The sequence below is a fragment of the Physeter macrocephalus genome, chromosome 7, assembly GCF_002837175.3.
Source record: "Physeter macrocephalus isolate SW-GA chromosome 7, ASM283717v5, whole genome shotgun sequence".
Lineage (NCBI taxonomy): Eukaryota > Metazoa > Chordata > Mammalia > Artiodactyla > Physeteridae > Physeter > Physeter macrocephalus.
In genome coordinates, this window is record NC_041220.1 from 152,849,477 (window position 1) to 152,868,160 (window position 18,684).

Here is an 18,684-nt window from a genome sequence, read left to right on the forward strand (position 1 = left end):
CTCACAGTCTTGGAGGCTGGAAGTTCAAGTCAAGGTGTCTGTCGGCAGGGTGGGTCTCTCCCGAGTCCTCCCTCCTTGCTGTGTCTTCACCCCGTCTTCCCTCTGTGCATGTCTGTGTCCCAGTCTCCTCTTCTTATAAGGAGAGCAGTCAGATTGGATAAGGAAGGGTCACCCTAATGACTGCATTTGATTTATTTACTACTTTAAAGGCTGTCTTTCCAAAAACAGTCGCATTCTAAGGTGCTGGGGGTTAGGACTTCAGCCTATGAATTTGAGGCGGGAGACACAATTCATTCTATCTTGAAAAAAAGATTGGACGCCTACCCAGGTCAAGGGGAACAGAAGGGGCCACACCCACCTCATCTCACATCCATGGCAGGTGATGGAAATCTCTGTCCTCACTCCTGTTTACTTCTCCAAGTACGTTCACCACGTGCTACCACCTGATACAACCAGCTCCCTTTGTAGTTCCGGTTCCAGTCTCTCTGAGCAAAATTAGAAGCAAGCCCCAAAGCAAACCTCGGCCAGAGGTTTGTAAGTGAAGGTGGTGAGAGCACCCCCCCTTCTTCGTTCCATAAGAGAAGCTTGTGGTGGATGCTTCCTCAAAGCTGAGACGTGCTCTGCAAACATCACCGAGAGGTCACTGTGGCATGGAGCACACAAATCCTGGACTCTCAGGCCTTTCTGAGTAGGCCAGCCATGCAAACAAATATCGGCCTATGTGTTAGGGGCCGTAGAACATCAGATGGGCCTCGATGAAATTACATATTGGATTCAATGAAAACTGGGCAGTAATTCTCAAGAGAAGTTTAACACCTCTTCTTACTGTCTTTTTTTAAAAAAATAATAGACGTTTTTTTAAGAGCAGTTTTAGATGTACAGAACGGTTTAGCATATAGTACAGAGAGTTCCCAATTTTCCTCCTCCCACACACGATTTCCAGTGTTAACATCTTTTGTGTAAGAGTAGTACATTTGTTACAATGAATGAATCAATATTGATAAAATCCACACCTGACATTAGAGTTCACTTCTGGTTCTGTACAGGTCTACCTGTTTGGACAAATGCAAAATGTCATGTACCTGCCACTACAGTATCATGCGGAATCCACCGACGGCCCTGAAAATCCCTTGTGTTCCCCGTATTCGTCCCTTCTTTCCCATCCCCAGAACCCCTGGCAACCACTGATCTTTTCAGTTTTGCCTTTTCTAGAATGTCGTAGAGTTGGACTCATACAGTATGTAGACTTTTCAGATTGGCTTCTTTCACTTAGTGATAGGCATTTAAAGTTCCTCCTTGTCTTCCCATGACTTGATAGCTCATTTCTTTTTATTGCAGAGATATTCTATTGTATGGATGTGCCACAGTTTGCTTATCCATTCACCTACGGAGGACCATCTTGGTTGCCTTCGGTGTTTGGTGAGTAAAACTGCTGAACATTCCTGTGCGGGTTTCTGTGTAGACCTAAGTTTTCAACTCAGTTGGGTAAACACCTAGGAGCATGGTTGCCGGATCGTATGTTTTGCTTTGTAAGAGACGGCCAAACTGTCTTCCAAAGTGGTCTTAACGTTTTGCACTCCCACCAGCAATGCGTAAGAGTTCCTGTTGCTTGGCATCCTGTTAGCGTTTGATTTTTTTGCCGAGCTGCTTGGCTTGTGGGATCTGAGTCCCAAGACCAGGGACAGAACACAGCCCCGGCAATGAAAGCGCCAGGTCCTAACCCCTGAATTGCCAGGGAATTCCCGGTATTTTGTCTTAATGTGCAATTTCATTGGGATACGTAATATTCTGCATCTTTTCATATGCTTGTTTGCCATCTGTATATCTCTTTGGTGAGTTATTTTTTCCAGATCTTTTGCCCATTTTTCTTCTGTATTGTTTTCTTATTGTTGAGTTTTGAGAGTTCTTTGCATAGTTTGCATATAATCCTTTATCAGATATGGGTTTTGCAAATATTATCTCCCAGTCTGTGGTTTGTCTTTTCATTAACAGTGTCTTTTGCAGAGCAGAAGTTTTTAATTTCAATAAGTCCAATTCATCAGTTTTCTTTTTCATGGATCATGTTTTTGGTGTTGTACCTAAAAACTCACTGCTAAAGCCAAGGTCGTCTAGATTTTCTCCTACCTTATCTTCTAGGAGTTTTATGTTTTTTCTTTTTACATTTAGGCCCACGATCAATTTTAAGTTAGTTTCCGTGAAAAGTCTTGAGGTCTGGGCTAGATTAATTTTTTGGTTTGTTTTGTCTATGGATGTCTGTTGTTCCAGCATCATTTGTTAAAAAGGATATTCTTTCTCCATTGAAATACCTTTGCTCTTTTGTCAAAAATTAGTTGACTCTATTTGTGTGGGTTCCTGCTGCCTTTTTATTAAACATTTGGCTACTGTCGAGGGGGAAATACTGACAGCATTTGTTGCGAGCGGATTCTTGTATTCCAGCTCCCTGCATCAGCAACCAAAAATACTTGTTTGGAATATAGATGTTGTGCAGTGGATACCTGTGCAGATCACTGCTGCTCACGGCCTGCAAATTAACCTTTATACTTTTGTCAGAACGCACTAGCTCCTTTCCTGCTCTACTTTAATGTGCTTTTTCTCCTTTTTTCTTACACCATTCGAAAAATCTGCAAAACAGATTAAATAAGATAATCTAATTTAACACGTTCCTACCACCCATCTATCATTCAGAAGGTGGAATTTCTCGGTGTTATTAGGATAAATGTCAGGGGTCGCCTTTCCTGTCTGAGGTCTTACAGAGTCGCTGGGGGCTCCTAGGAGTCTCTGATGAAAGTGCTCGACTCCTTACTTGCAAGAAGACCTTTGGGATTATTGGGACACGATCAAACAGGCAAGATGGATTCCAAGCTCCCTTGCATTGTTAGCTACGGAAGACCAGCCGTAAGAAAAGTGGTCACACCGGGTCCTAGTTTGGAAGCGAGGATTTCCATCACTTTCTCATACTTTAAATGATTGGCGTCTGCCAAGTAATCAAAACATACCAAGGAACCTTTTCATCCTGTTCAGTTCGGAATTTCCAAGCGGCTAAGGACAAGCCCGGCTGGCAAGCCAGAGGGCCAGTTTGGCTGCGCGGCTACTCGAGAGTGTGCGGTAGCCGGGGGCCGTGTCCCAGTAAAGCCGAGAGCTGTAATGATGTCAACTTGTTATTTACTTTCCAAATCTGAATGACTGAGCAAGGCGAAAGGAGAATCAATCAACCACAATGTGACCCTACAGGCGGAAAAAACGCAGCGCTCCCACCAGCAGGCGGTGGGGGAAGGGAAGCACGTGTAACCCGGGCAGGGTTGCATCAGGAGCTCGCTCGGGTTTTCTGTTGCCCCTCTGGTTTTTCGATTGCCTGTTAATACCTCAGCCATCAGTCCTCACAAGCCCAGGGAGCCCGGGAGCAACGACGGGCGGGCTCAAGGGAAGGCCCCACCACGTCCTTTTGGGGGGCCTGGAATGGCAACTGATACAAAATAAGGCAAAATCTATTCTGCTGATTCACAATTATGGAGACTGTGTAAGTGTATCTTTTATTGATGTGCTCTAATAATAATGTGCAGCAACCGTCGTTTTACATCACTGACGTTTCACAGCAATATTTGGCAGCATAATTTTTAGTCTGCCTTTTTGAGGGAGGACCAGCCCCTTAAACACTCACCTCGGGCCTCCTCTCCGCACAACCAGTACAGCAAATGGCCCCGTGTCCCAGCAAGGAGCAAGTGAGGTTCCAGTGTAAAACGCTGAGTGTGTACTGGGCTCTTCGGGCGAAGCTCCTTATACGCCAAAGGGAGGGGCAAACCTAATTCTAAAATGTTCGGCAAAGCACACACCCAAGGTGCCGGCGGGTGGGTGCAGATGTTTGTTTAAGTGAACTCAGGCCTCGAGTGGGGGGCAGTTGTCACCAAGCAGGAGGCGAGGCAGGAGCGCTGGGGCCTCGGGTTCACCAGGGCTGGGCCCTCGGGTTCACCAGGGCTGGGCCGAGCGAGCTGCGGCAACCTTAGCACTTGGCCGGGGCCCGAGGCCCGACGCCTCCGGACGGGGGCGGGGGTGAGAAGGCCCGAGGGCCCGGCTTTTTCCCCCTGCCCCCGCCGGGAGCCTCCACCCCGCTGGGCCCGAGTTTCTTTCTCCCCACGCACTGCCGGCTCTTCGCTGGAGGCATTTTGCAAAGGTCGAGGCTCCCCCTGGGCCCCCACTTTTCCGGGGAGGGGAGGAGATCATTGGGGTGTCCTCCCGGCCGCCGATTTTGAGGGAGCGGCGTCCTCAGGCAGGTTGCAGGGGTTCTGCTAGGGCAGCTGGGCGGCTGCTTCTTGGAGGTGGGGGAGGGTAACAGAGCGGTGGCCCGGTTCCCCCCTCCCCTGGAAACCGCGGTGCTGGTGACCGGGTTTCTGTCCCTTCCTGGCTGGGTCCGGGCCTGGGACGGGGTGGGCACAGGCCTGCGTCTCCTTCCGCCCGCATGGAGGCCACGAGGAAGGGACGGGGTTCGGATACACTAGGGAGACCCGGGTTCCCTTCAGTCACTCCGGGCGCGGCTGGGAGAGCAGAGTCAGGGGTGAGGGACGGGGGAGGGTCGCCGGTTCCCCCGCCGTGGGGGCGGGGCGGGCCGGGACGCGAGTCTTCCCTGGAGCCCTGCGGGAGGGGCTGTGTTGGGGGCGGACTCTCCCCTCGTGGCTGTGGGGGAGGGCAGGCCTGGTGTCCTCACCCTCCGTGGGGGAGGGACCAGCTTGGGACGCGCCCCTCCCCCCCGGGCGTGGGGGGGTCGGGGGGGGGACCCGGGCCTTTCACCCCTGCGCCCAGCCCTCATGGGTTTGGCTGGACACAGAAACAAAACTGCCTTCTTTGGTGCCCCTTAGCTTAGTTGACATTTTGTAAATGAACTTTACCAAAAGTGAGGAAGAACAAAAAGGGAATGAGTATCAAAAATAACAAACAGCTCCCGGCCGGGGTCGGCGCCCTGGCGGCCGCTTCCCCCGGAGGTCACTGCCCATGCCGGTCCGTCCCGCCCTCTGCCGCCGCCACCGCTCCCGCCCCAGACCCCCCCACTCTTCCGCACTCTCTGCGCTCGGAAGCGAGGTGCCGCCATTTGGCATCCGAAACTTTCCAGCGCCCGCGCCTCTCGGGGACTCGGCTGCGGCGGGGCGGGGGCGGCCCGGGGGCGGCGCGCGGCTGCTCCGGGCGCCGGGCCCTCCTCGGCCGCGGCACGGCCCGGGCTCGGCGACGGCCGGCCGGAGGGAGGTTTCGGGGCGGCGGTGCCGCCGCAAGTTGCGCTGCTCGCGGCGAGGTGAGTGCGCGGGGCTCGGCCGGCCGGCCGGCCGGGCGCGGGGTGGGGCGGGGGGGGGGCGCGAGCTTGTCCCGCGTGGGGGCCGGCGATTCCCTCCGTCCTGGGTCAGGCCGGCGGCCCGGGGAGCCCGCACGCTCCGCCCGCCTCCGGGGCTCTGGAGGGGCAGGTTCCCAAATGTCTCCCGGGTTTGGGCTGGGGTGCGGCGCGCTCCCTGCAGGCTGCACAATACCCCGTTCTGGTTGCTCCCCAAAGTGGCGGCGCGTTGGGGGCGGGTGGAGGCTGGGGGGCTCCTTTGTTTCGGGGAGGGGGAGGTGGCCGGCAAGTTTGGGGAACCGCTGGATTTGTCCCCCGGTGCCCCTTTGTCTGCCCAACCCGGGGCTGGCTGGACGGACCTGCGCCGCCGCGGGATCCCCCGTGGGGGGAGGGGAGCCCCATTCATCCCCGGGCGCGGGCCGGCCAGCCCCGGGCCGGCTGGAAGCGCGGCGGCGCGGGCCCTGGGCGGCTCAGTTTCCGAGGTGCAGAAACTGTCAAGGAAGTCGGGTGCTCCCCAGCCCGAGCGAGGAGCGCGGCCTGGGGGCGACTTCGGCGGACGGGGGGCGTCCCTGGTCTGGTTGGGTCTGGGGAGCGCGGCCTGGGGAGGCTGCAGACCTGTTGCTCCCGGGCTGGGGGAGGGGTGCCCCCAGATTCGCGTCCCGGGCGCTGCTCCCCAGGGGGACCTTGCCCACGGGGGCCGGTGTTCGGAGCGGGGTGGGGGTCGCCGGAGGTCGCCGGGTCTGTGACAGTTGGGGGTTGTCAGAGGCCCGCGGGCGCTGGGTTAGGGCCTGCCCTTCACGTGCGCTGTCCGTGCGCGGTGAGGCCCGCGCGGGGGCTCGTTCTTAGCATGGCCTCAAATTCTCCGAGCCCCTCGCTTTGGAAATTCCACAAAGTTAGAGTCGGAGGTGGGGTTTGTTTTTTTTTTTTTTTTCTTTTTTTTCTGTCGCTGATGTTGTAGAGCAGAACCCCAAAAGAAACAAACTCCATGCCCTATTCCCTGTGCCACAGCTTCTGCTTTGCTTTGTCACATGTGGTTTGACCTGACTGCTGGATGTTTTTCTTTCCAGGCGCGCAAGTCCCTGGGTTAACCTGAAAGGAGAGGGGCGGGACTCCATCCTGGGAGGGGGAGGGGAGCGCCCCTCTTCAGTCCTGAACGGTGGCCTCGGGGTAGGAAATGGCCCGGGACGATTTTATGAAAAGTTTACAACTAGTCATTCCTAGGAAAGACGCGACGCGATGGGGGGCGGGCGAATGTTGAGTATGGAACAGTTGAGACGTGAAGATGACGCTTTTACGTTAAGAGAGGTTAATATCTCAAACGTAGGGCAGATTTTCGTGGAAAACCCTCCAGCTGGATAATGAATCCAGGGATGAAAGTTGAAGTGCGTGACTTGACCCACTTATTAAGACAGCCCCTGAAGGATATTCCAGACCTGAAGGGAACACACACCTGTGGGACGAAGGTGGCGACTTGAGCTGTTGGTTTGGTGTTGTGCATAGCAGGGTGTGTGTCACTGGATCTTCTGAGGTTGGCTCTTCTTGTTCTTCTTTGCGGGGGCTTAAGTCACTCCAGGAATTGTCAACACCCCCCATTTAAATTTCTCACCTTGACCCTTAAATCTCCCAAAGCTCACCTCTCCTGAAAGTTTGGGTGTTTAAATGAAGTCTGTGGTGTCCTAGTTGGTCTCGAATCTCAGCTTTAACCATGGGAGTCTCAGTTTTCTCATCTGTGTGATGGCGTCGTGAGTCTACCTGGGTGGGCTGTTAGGAGGGTTTCAGCGCTAGCGGTCAGAAAGGGGGATAGAGCCCCCGAGTCCGACTGCATCAGGACGCTTAACGCTTTGCTAGAAAAGCAGCCTTTGTCCCCGTTTGGCCTGAACTAGTGAAAGGGCCCACCCTGTTGTTGTGCTCTACCGTTGACCTTCAAGTCCTGTAACTTCTGAGTGTCGTTTTCTATCTGTGTAAAGATAAAAACGGGAACTGAAATCGTGGTACTCATTGGGTAGTGCAAGGACAGAAAGAGGGAATGTATGTGTAAGTTTTTTGAAAACTACAAAGCTGCCTGTAAGTTTTAGTTGTTGGTATTGTGCAGGTAGAATAATTTTCCTAATGTTAGTCCAATGCCATGCAGTGAGGATTTTACAGGCACTTAATGCCCTGTGTGCAGCAATTATTTCCATTCTGCTTCAGAGGACACTGACTTGCTAATATATGGTGGAGGGAGGATTGTTTGATTCCGAAAGCCCACCTCGTAAGCTTGGTGTTATTTTGCCTTCCTGTGTATACATTGTGTGAAGCTTCCCACTTGGAGACAAGCTCGTTAAATTACACACACACACAAAATTTCTCTCTCTCTCTCACACACACACACACACACACACAGAAGAACCTGCATTGAAATCTGTTTATACACCTAGATGAATCTCAACAGAAATCATGAAATGTCCACCACAGTGGAAAGATTGTTTTCGTTTATAGCTTAATTTCCGGTGTGGCAGCCACTAGCCAACCTGTGCATATTTATGTTCAAATTAACTAAAATTCAGTAACAATTCTGTTGTTACTAAAATAAACAATTCTGTTCTTTCAGTGCTCTACCCATAATTCACATACTCAGTAGATGTGTGTAGCTAGTGGCCGCCATATTGGGACAGTGCAGAACTTACAGAACGTTCTGTTGGAGGGAGATTCTCTATAGTTACTGCAACTAAGGATTAATAAAGAAGGCAGTAAAGAGAGTCTCCTTTTTGTGGGAGGAGGGGAGAGGCTGTTAAGAGTTTGAAATAATTTACTGGTAGACTTTTTAAAATAAAAGAAAGGCAGGCCCATTTCAGCTAGCAGGTGACCTAGGAAAGTGATTTCAGTGAGATTGACAGCTGTGGTTTGAGTTTGAAATACTTTACTGGTAGACTTTTTAAAATAAAAGAAAGGCAGGCCCATTTCAGCTAGCAGGTGACCTAGGAAAGTGATTTCAGTGAAATTGACAGCTGTGGTTTGAGTTTGAAATACTTTACTGGTAGACTTTTAAAAAAAGAAAGAAAGGCAGGCCCATTTCAGCTAGCAGGTGACCTAGGAAAGTGATTTCAGTGAGATTGACAGCTGTGGTTTTTTAGATTGAGGTGGTTTGGATCACTTTTTAATTAGAAAACCAGAACTCCAAGCTGGAGGCTCTCACTGAGTATTTAACCTTGGGGCATTTAGTGTCTCTGTGCCTCAGTTTCCCCATCTGAAAAATAGCATCGCGAGTCCCCATGTTGCCCGCCTTTGAGTGTGTCGTGGCGAACATCTCTTGGGATGGTGGGGAGCCCAAGGTGTCACCGTCAGTGAAGCCCCACGTAGGTGATTTAGAGGCTTTAGGTGATTTAGAGGCCTTATCTGTTACGTTTAAAGCCTTGCTCGCCATGGGCTACCTACTCCTCCCCCCAAGTTTATGTCTTAAGTTTTAATTTCTTTTTTTTTCTTTTTTTTTTTTTTTTGCGGTACGCGGGCCTCTCACTGCTGTGGCCCCTCCCGTCGCGGAGCACAGGCTCCGGACGCGCAGGCTCAGCGGCCATGGCTCACGGGCCCAGCCGCTTCGCGGCACGTGGGATCCTCCCGGACCGGGGCACGAACCCGTGTCCCCTGCATCGGCAGGTGGACTCGCAACCACTGCGCCACCAGAGAAGCCCTAAGGTTTAATTTCTTGAGGGCAAATTCTTCTGTTATTAAAAGGCTGATCAGGAATCCTTCCAACAAAGTGAGGCTTGACAATAGTCAAAGTATTTTTAAAAAGTGGCTGAGTGCTGGCCGTTTCCTGTATACCGGTCCCTGAGTCAGGATGTTATTTTTATTACTTAGTTGGTGTGTTCTTTGCATAGTCTTTTGTGTTTTTTTATAGCAACGTATTAGAAATTTTATTTGTGGCTGGGGGGGAAAACCCCGTTTTGCATCTGTGAGAGAGGTGACTTCCCAGATCCTCCTCTGCCATTTGTCCTCACTCTTGCTTTGTCTCAGGACTGCTGTGACCTGTCAAGCCTTTGAGACACCTGGGATATCCATGATTCTCTTCCAGAGGCGGGAAATGGGTTCCTGCAGAGGGAAGCCAGGCCCATAAGAGCCATCTCATGTAGGTCCTGAGTGTCAGGAGTTCAGACCCTTCATCAGTTACCTATTGGGAGGGAGGACCCCACACCCCATCCCTGAGGCTGCCCCCTCTTTGAGCTTTCCGCCAGGTGTCTGGGTCTTGGGCTCTGCACACGTGGTTATTGCCAGGCCTGACCCGGGCCACAGGACAAGCACGATCGCTCTGCCATGTGAGGCGAGACTGTCCCAGGTGTCGTGTCCCCGATACCTTGCCTTTGCCTCCTTTTTCTCCCTTAAAAAAGAAGAGTACGTGACTTCCAATAAGTTGTTAATCTTTCACCACCCGAGACATTTAAAAAATAGTTTCAATCAGGAAGCAAGACTAAAGTCATCTTGTAAACATTTTTTTTTTAAGTTGGAAAGATAAACTTTTTTTTTTTTCCATAACTATTTTTAGCGTGAAGGAAGTAACTGGCCTCTTGAGTGGAGACTGGATGTGAGTTTTTCCCTCGGGTCTTGCCCTCCTTGGCCCTTCCCTCCCGTTCATCCTTTCCATGGGGCTCGACCAACTGGATGGCCCTGGCCACATTAGCAGAGTGAGACCCAGCACCCAGAATAAATGCTGGATGTGGGAAGGGACAAACAGTCAACATGTTTATAGAGGGAAAGAGAGCCAGCTCTGAGAAAATGAGTTTAAAACCTCGGGGGAAAAACGCAGTCATTAAGGAATGTGCTCCCCGGGAACTTGACCATGGAGGTGGCCGCCTCCTGCAAAGCCCTTTGGTGCATTATCGCCGTCGTCAAATATTTATTGAGAATCCGCTGCTTGGTTGAAGATTGCAGATGGGAACTGGAAGCCATTGAAAAGTTAAATTGGAGCAAATTTAAACTTGAAAACAGAGGAGAGGGTATTTTCTTCTGATAGAGGAAGTTGGGTACCATTTCCATGGCTTTGGTTTGTTCTTGGTAGTTGGGAAGGAAGAGGTGGAGCTGGCGCGTGACTCGCAGGTCCAAGAGAAAGGGAGGTCTTAGAGCCGAAGGTAGAGGAGATGGTTGTTTATTGAAACCGTATTGTCAGTGTTGAACTCTAGAAGCTTGTAGTCAGCCCATGGTTCTCAGGGCAGTTTTGTCCCCTACCGTCAAGCAGCATTTGGCAATGTCTGGAGACGTGTGGTTGTCACAAGTTAGGGGACGGGGACGGTGATGTTCCTGGCATCCCGGCGCGTGTGTGTGGGGGGGGGGTGTCCGTGGATGCTGCGTAACATCCCACAGTGCACGGGACAGACCCACACCCAGAGAACGACCTGGCGCTTAATGCCCGTGATGCCAGGGTGGAGACACCAGCCCTGAGTTCTGCTGTCAACTGTGCAGTCCTGTTTCGAGCAAGGTCCACGGGCAGGGGAGCGGTGCAAGGCCAGGAGATGTTGGGGATGGGGGCTGCGAGTCGCCTGAGCTCTGTCTCAACTCGAGTATTTTAGAGCCCCCGATGCCAGCGCGCCTGCATGGCTCCTTCCGGTTGGTTTTGCTGATGTCATTGCAGATTGACCAGGTCTCACTTTTGGTTGGCTTCTTGGGACTTGGGTATTTATCGGGAACACCGGTTCCTGTCTACTGTTTTCGGACCCTCTCTGTGCCCAGCGAAATGTCGGTTAACCTGGACTTGGGGTAACCTCCGCCGCCCTGCTTGGGAGGGCGGGGACAAGTCAGTGTGGGAGGTGTTTGCTGCTGGCAGGACTCTGGCTGCTGTTTCAGGCCCTGTCCTCCCCTGTGAGTAGTTGACTCGGGACCGGCGGGGGCAGCTGGTGCAGACCTGCAGTGGGGCCCTCTTCCAGGGCTGGGCGCTAGTGGTACCTGGAGTCCGGTCCTCCCCAGCCAGCCCGTGGCCCCGTGTCCTGTGACCCCCCAGGGGAGCGCTAAGCCCAGCCTGGTTGGGGGCCCTGTGGGCTCCCGTGGTCCTGGGGTCGGGGATGTGGTCTGAGGGAAACCTGGTTTGCAGCCAGTTCGCCACGCACTCGCTGCCTCTGGGCGCGTTAGCTACCTTCTCTAGCCTTAGGTTTCTTCTTGGGAGAGAAAGAAAATTTGTTTCTCAGGCTTGTATTAACAGAAGGAGGATTATTATCATGTTTGGAGCTCAGTGTCCTTAGGTTGTCCTCTACTCTGAAGTTGGGAATTGGTGTGGAAATATCCAATGATGACAATAATATAATATATCTGTTTTAGTTTCGGTGGTCTCCATCAAATGCTTGCTTGCTTTTCTTATCCCCCTGCCCCAAGTTAAATTTCAGGGCTGGCATACACACACAAACACACGTGCTATATACAGACACCTATATATCCTCTATATATTTCCTAAATTTTACTCTATGATAAATTCTGAATTTCAGCATGCTTAAATGTCTGTAGCCACCACCATCATCAGGATAGCAAGCAGCTGAATTCCGTCACCCCACAGGTGTCCGCGGCGCTTTCCCTCCATGCTCCCTACTTCCTCAGCCCCTAACCTGGGCCACCTGCAGATAGCTCTGCTCTCCTGGTCTTGGTAATCACATTTTAACTCAGGATGAAATGCCTAACAGTGAATCTCTCCACTCTTCCAGCACCTTCCTTGACTCATGAATTTTATACTGTAGCACACTTGGGCCAATGTGTTTTCCTCAGAATGATTTTGCACTGTGGATATTATCAAAAGCAAGGAAAAGCCAAAACTTAAGAGCTTCTTAAGGCGTGTAAGAAATCATAGTGAAGAAATATCAGGTGTCTTGTTGGAGCTGCCTATAGGATTTGCGCGTTTCCTAGGCCAGTTGATCCTTGCTGCCAAATCAGTTGAGATGGGGCATTTTTGGATGCACTTTCAGAGACTGTTTCTGGAGCAGTACTATGTAAAATGTACCAGTAGGTTAGACTCATGTCTTTAGTTTCAAAAACAGGACACACATTAAGAGGCGTGGTTTTTCCCAGTGGGTTGATAATGTGACCGTAAAGTGCACTAAAAATATCCAGTTGTGTTTGCATTAGTTGGTTGTAGAAATAAATTCCTACGTCTGTGTTTCTATGTGGCTGTTAACCTGAATTTTACCTTGGGTAGTAATTTCACTATTTGTGATCAAATGAGAAATATGTTTTTTAGAGAATCCTTCGCCTGGCGTTTTGGTCACTTGTGTCCTGTGACAGGCAGGGTTGCCTGCCTGCTTGTGTGAAGTTGTTTAACCTGTGTGTGTCCTCACTTGTAGAGTGAAAGGCTTGATGAGCTGATCTTGAGGCCTCTCCTACCCCGTGTGTGCGGATTGTAATGTGGAAAAGGCACACCTTAAATGTTGTGTAGGCTCTTTTTTTTTTTTTAACTCTTTTGTAGGTTAAGGATTATGGTGGTTGTATATTAACTAGCAGTTTGGGTAAACTATGTTCCATGCTTTAACTATCGTTTTACTACCCATGATTGAAATAAACAATATTCAACTTAACATTGCTAAGTTAGTTTCATGTTTTACTGTAAAAGAACCCCCAGCAATTCAGAAGACATTTTGGGCTGTGGGGTGCCTCTGAATAACTCTTATGAGTGTTGTAGTTTCCCAGTCTCAGGAGACCCTGTAAAATAAGCACAAACAATGCTCACGGCAAAATTCGTAGTGTTTATTCTTGAAGAGAGTGTCTCTGCTTTGGATTCCTGTCATTTTTTCCTATCGTGGTGGATGGAGCCGGAATACTGAAAAGAAAACATGATAGTTTTCTTTGCTCACTTCTCTTGAGCCTGGAACCCAGAATATGACCCCAAATAGCCAGCCCCGAGCACTTTCCTTTTTGGAACACTTACCGCCAACCCCCAGGGAGAATACAGAGGCAGGAGGAGGTGAGGACTCTCCCCGCCCCACCCCCGCCGGAGTGATCACCTTCTCTCTCTCCAAGATACTGAAGACTTTCCTCATGTCTACTGCAACCTGGACACCCAACCTCATCCATGTTGGAGCAAGTCTAGAGGGACACTGTCCGCTTCTTGGAGAGCTTGACTCATAACCATTATAGACTTGCCCGTTGTCATTGGGCTTCAGAGTCTGTGTGAACATGCAGTATCCAATTTGCAAACACTTCTGCTTGTTTAAACTTTCCGATAGATGGAAATTTGGGCAAAAGAAGCTTACTGTATGTGGTGCCATTTTATTTCTTAAATCGGTAATAACAAATACTTTAATATGGTTAAGACCATGTAAGTCATGATTGGGAACTGGAGAAAATTCTGTGTAACTGAGCAGTGCTTTTTGTTTCTAGTGCGTTGGGGTGATTTCTAGCCTTAGCCGGGTCAGTTCTCCCCTTCGAGGTACCCTTGTTATCTTGACATCCGTTTGAAGATGAGAAATGAGAAAGTGGAGTTGGAGGGATGTTCCCGCATTCATATGATGCAGACATTTGTGGCACCGGTATGCACACATAATTCTCAGCACCTATAAAGTTCCGGGTGGTTGCCGAGTTTTAGGTTGTATTTAGAAAAGCAACTGAGCAGAGAATTGATGTCTCTACCATTTGATTCATTTGGGAGACAGAATAAACTTGGGTCCTTGCCTTACGTTCTTTTTCCAGCAGAATCTTATCAGGCTTTTTAATCCCTTGAAACTTGAATGCCAGCTCTGTGTTGGTGAAGACGCAAGCATTCACACTTATCAACGTTAACAACGACGGTTGCCAGTCCCTGACGGTCACAGGTCAGTCTTGGGAGGTAGGCTTTGCTTTAACTCCTAATTTGATTGTGAAAAAATATCACATTAGGTTTGTATTTCTAAGATGCACAATGATCCTGTGCCAGTTTCAACAATTTCCAGAGACCTGTAGCGTAATTCTTCAAAAAGCCTTGCCAGGAGAAACAGCTTTGGAGGGGCACCCAGCTCAGAAGTTGGTGAAAATAAGAAGTAATGATCTCATGTGTCCAGTGCATGACAGAAATGGTTGTAGACCAGATGAGAACAAGGGGAGAGACCTGTGGAAATTAGACTTGCCTGATAAATTTCATGGGACTCTGATAAATTTCATGGGCCTCCTAGTACATTTCCTTGAAACCAGTAGTCTCCAGGTTTAGTTGGGGCAGAGGGTGACAGAAATGCCTTGTCTCAGGTTTTAATTCACAAAGTGGGCTCCCAGGTGGACTGTATATTCTCTGGCAGTGACAATGAGATTTACTGGAGTGCAGGAAGAAACTTAAGTTCTCTATTTATTTTTATTTAATAGTTACAAAATGTCTATTTGTGGTCTGTGAAAAGTGGATATAATGTTCGTTGAGTGTTATCTCTAGTTAATACCTTACGTGAGTTGGAGTTAATGCTTAAAAGGTTTTCACTGAGAGGGGTATACAGTGAAAAAGCATCTAGAGATCACTGATGGGGTCCCCAGAGGTGATGAGGGGCTGATATTGAAGTCCCTGAATAAAGTGGGACACAGATGTATTCCCCTTGTTCCCTCTGGCTTCACCTGCCACGATGTGTGTGTGTGTGTGTGTGTGTGTGTGTGTGTGTACATACACACACATGTGTTGTGACTGAGATCTGCCAGCTTAAAGATTGGACATCCCTCCAGAGGCACAGCTATTAATGATGTGCCGATGTGTGTGTGTGTGTGTGTGTGTGTGTGTGTGTGTGTGTGTGTACATACACACACACGTGTTGTGACTGAGATCTGCCAGCTTAAAGATTGGACATCCCTCCAGAGGCACAGCTATTAATGATGTGATTTGGGGAAGAAAGAACATACGTTGACAGGGTACTGTGCACGTCTTGGACCTACTGGATTGTGCGTGTTTTTAAAGCTGAAAAAATATTTGTGTTTCAGAACCAGATGACAATATCCCAGTTGCAGGTGCATGAGGAAACTTTGGAACAATGCTGTGCTTTTTAAGCATTTCATGACGCCGCAGTGTTTTCATAATCACTTAATTCTGTTTATAAATCAGCTGCTTTCATTGACGGATGCCCTCAGGGCTCCCAAGAACCAGGCTTTTTGTCGAATCCGTGATTCAAACTTTAAAAGATGTGAGATAACGCTGGATCTGCGTTGTGATAAAAGTCTCTGGGTGCCTTCAGTCTGGCTGTTTGTTGTTGTTTTTTTCCAGAAACATATTTCATCCATCATGGTTGTTATTAAATCTTTTATTTTTTTATTTTTTGCATTTCACATTAGAGGCTTTTTAAAAGAGAAAACTGTCATTTTGGTCGATGCCGTATTACTGGTGTTACAGAGAGTAAATAAATACAAAAGTCATATTCGCAACCCAGACCACATTGTGGGCTGTGGAGGTGAGGCATAGGACTCACCTCCAGACTTCAGGTCTTTGGCTGGGGTCGTTTGCTGAGAATGGCTGAAGCTTTGGTTTTCATGACACTACATGTTGACCGCAGGTAGTGCCAGGTTTCCACACCAGCCTTTTTGTTTGTTTAATTTGAAATGCTTGATACGTTAGCTTCGGTTTTGTGTATGATTTTTGGTGTTTGTGCCTATTTTTCCCTTTGTGGATGCTGAGTTTGCAGCGTGGCTTTGTATGTAAAGGGAAGCAGAGACCTGCACTGTGCATGCAGACGCCTGCAGCTAACGATGGTCTTGTTCTCCATACCGTCGGGGCACCAGGGGCACACGTCATTTCACGCTCACCAGGATCCACGTGGACGTTCATCTGTCCTTTGGTAAACTGATGTATTTATCTCCTACTTAAAAAAAAAAAGATTGCTTCTCTTTACAGTAATATTCAGAAGTCACATACTGTGAAGAGAGGAGAAGCAGGAAGTAGAATTTTTTTTTTTTTTTTTTTTTTTTTTAATGTCTGCACCACTTGGCCTGCGGGATCTTAGTTCCCCCACCAGGGATCGAACCCAGGCCCTCCAGGCCCTTGGCAGTGAAAGCATGGAGTTCCAACCACTGGACAGCCAGGGAATTCCCAGGAAGTAGAATTTTTGACATCTACATTATGCGCCTTTGTCTCTGCTCTCCAGAGATCAGGACATTTAAGCTCCTGTAACAAATTTAGTTTTAATGAAAGTCTTTGGGAATGTCCTTTATCTGCCCCGTGCCTGTCCATCTAAGAGGAGGGAGAAATTACACAAAGTATTTTGCTTTTAGCCGGTTTCCTTGAGCCTTGTCCAGGTCCTGACTTCTTATTGCCAGCAGGTCAGCTAGACACTGGTCAGTCGCTTCAGCTCTGGACAGGAATCTTTTGGTCTTTGTTGTTGATAATTTTCTAATAATTATTCATTTGATTATTTGCCAGCCAAATTACCCTAAATAATATTCAGAGATGTATCGGAGAATAGCCCCATCCTGAGACTGTTCACAGAAGTGGACACAAAATTTGATTTTATTTCCTAAATGCATACCTCAGGTACTCATGAAGTGCAGAGATCTATGTATACTCTCTGGGAATGAGAGGCACAGGTGTACAGAGCAGGAATGTAGGGGAATAGTAACACCAAATGGTTGCGACAGCGGGACATGAAATCTCCATGTATGCTAGCCGTTGAGGGAAGATCTAAAGACAAATGAATTTGTGGTGTTGTGAATTACCATTCACGTAATTTCTGTCAAGGAAGGCAGTTACTTCTTCTTGGGAAGCTTGGTTTATTAAAATTAGTTACCTTCATTTTCCCACAAAAATAAAAATCAGTTGTAGTTCAAATAATTGTATGTGAGGCTTTACAACTGGAAATTTGAAGTTAGCAAAATTATATACCCCTGGTTAATTACATTGGTATACTCTAAATATAGGATAAGATTAGCTCATGGAAATAGTTCCTTGTTCTCTCAGTACAGCTCCTGTCCACCCAATAGTTAATAGTTTTTAATTCCATTATGTAATTTTTTGATCATCCTGTGTTTCCAGAAAACTTAATTGAATGAAACCAGAGACTGTGTGTTTTCATTATTTCCCAATTCATATTTAAGCATGAAATGGTGCACAGAATAAGCTGTCCTTTGTGAATTTTAATTTTCTCAGTTCCTGGCACAATAGAGGGGTAAGCCGGGGTCCCATTTTTTTTTAAAATTTTTATTTATTTAGATTTATTTTTGGCTGTGTTGGGTCTGCATTTCTGTGCGAGGGCTTTCTCAAGTTGTGGCGACCGGGGGCCACTCTTCGTCGCGTTGCACGGGCCTCTCACTGTCGCGGCCTCTCTTGTTGCGGAGCACGGGCTCTAGAGCACAGGCTCAGTAGTTGTGGCTCACGGGCCCAGTTGCTCCGCGGCATGTGGGATCTTCCCAGACCAGGGCTCGAACCCGTGTCCCCTGCATCGGCAGGTGGATTCTCAACCACTGCGCCACCAGGGAAGCCCTGGGGTCCCATTTTTCTGCGTGGCTTTTGCTTTAAGGGAAGTTTGGGTTTGGTTCATAGTTTGCTATCTAAGAGTATGTTCAACCTTCTTGAATTACCTGTCGTGTTTGCTTTTCCATTGAAAGTTCTATATTTGGACAAGAAATGTATTTTTCTGTATGGGTTTCTGATGGCCCACATGTTCCTCAGAGTAGAATTTCTCTCTGTCCACACTGCTGCCATTGGGCAGTTTATAGTTCCTAGTATTGAGTTGGACACACTGTAGATTCAGGTTGGGCTGTCATTCCTTTTGCAAGCTATGTGATACTTTGTTTTATTTGGGTTTGCCATAGACGTTTGCTTTGCCTTTGCATCGGCAGGCGGACTCTCAACCACTGCGCCACCAGGGAAGCCCTGCGGTGATTAATTTCACGAAGGTCTCTAAATCCCATTGAAGGTCTAGTTGATTTTCAGGAACAGTGTTACTGAGGTATAAATTACACACCATAAAAAGCACCCATTTCAAGTGTACAGTTTCAGTGATTTTTAGCCAGTTTACCGAGTGCCGCAGTCCTCGGTCATCATCCAGGTTTCAAACGTTTTCATTCCCCGATACGATCACTCACGTCTTCATGAATGTCAAGTCATCCATTCCTGCTTCCCCTGCCAGCCCCAGGCAGCCACTCATCTCCTTTCTGTCTCTGTAGATTTCCCTTTGCTCAGAACCCGATGGTGAGAGGTGATTTAGTGAACCTTCCCCGCCCCCTCTCCAGGAGAGGGGTACCTAGGGAGAGTGCAGGATGGGACGTGGAGCCTTGGTTTCCTCCCTGTGAAATCAGGATAGCGATGGGTTGGTTGCAGGCTCTCAAGGTGGAGCCATGCGGGAAGTAAGTAGCTCTGTAAAAACACAAAAACGTTTACATTTAGGGACTTCCCTGGCAGTTCAGTAGTTAAGACTCTGCGCTTCCACTGCAGGGGGCACAGGCTTGATCCCTGGTCGGTGAACTAAGATCCCGCATGCCCTTGCGGCACGCCC

General features: G+C 48.8%; 1 protein-coding gene across 1 annotated transcript in view; it reads left to right on the top strand.

The window, feature by feature from the left end:
• Window positions 1-5,129: 5,129 nt before the first annotated feature.
• TBL1X (transducin beta like 1 X-linked) overlaps window positions 5,130-18,684 on the top strand; it is a 241,535-nt gene continuing 227,980 nt past the window's right edge. The window contains exon 1 of the mRNA XM_055086310.1: window positions 5,130-5,278. The gene's annotated coding sequence lies outside the window, so the exon portion shown is untranslated. The remainder of the gene's footprint in view (window positions 5,279-18,684) is intronic.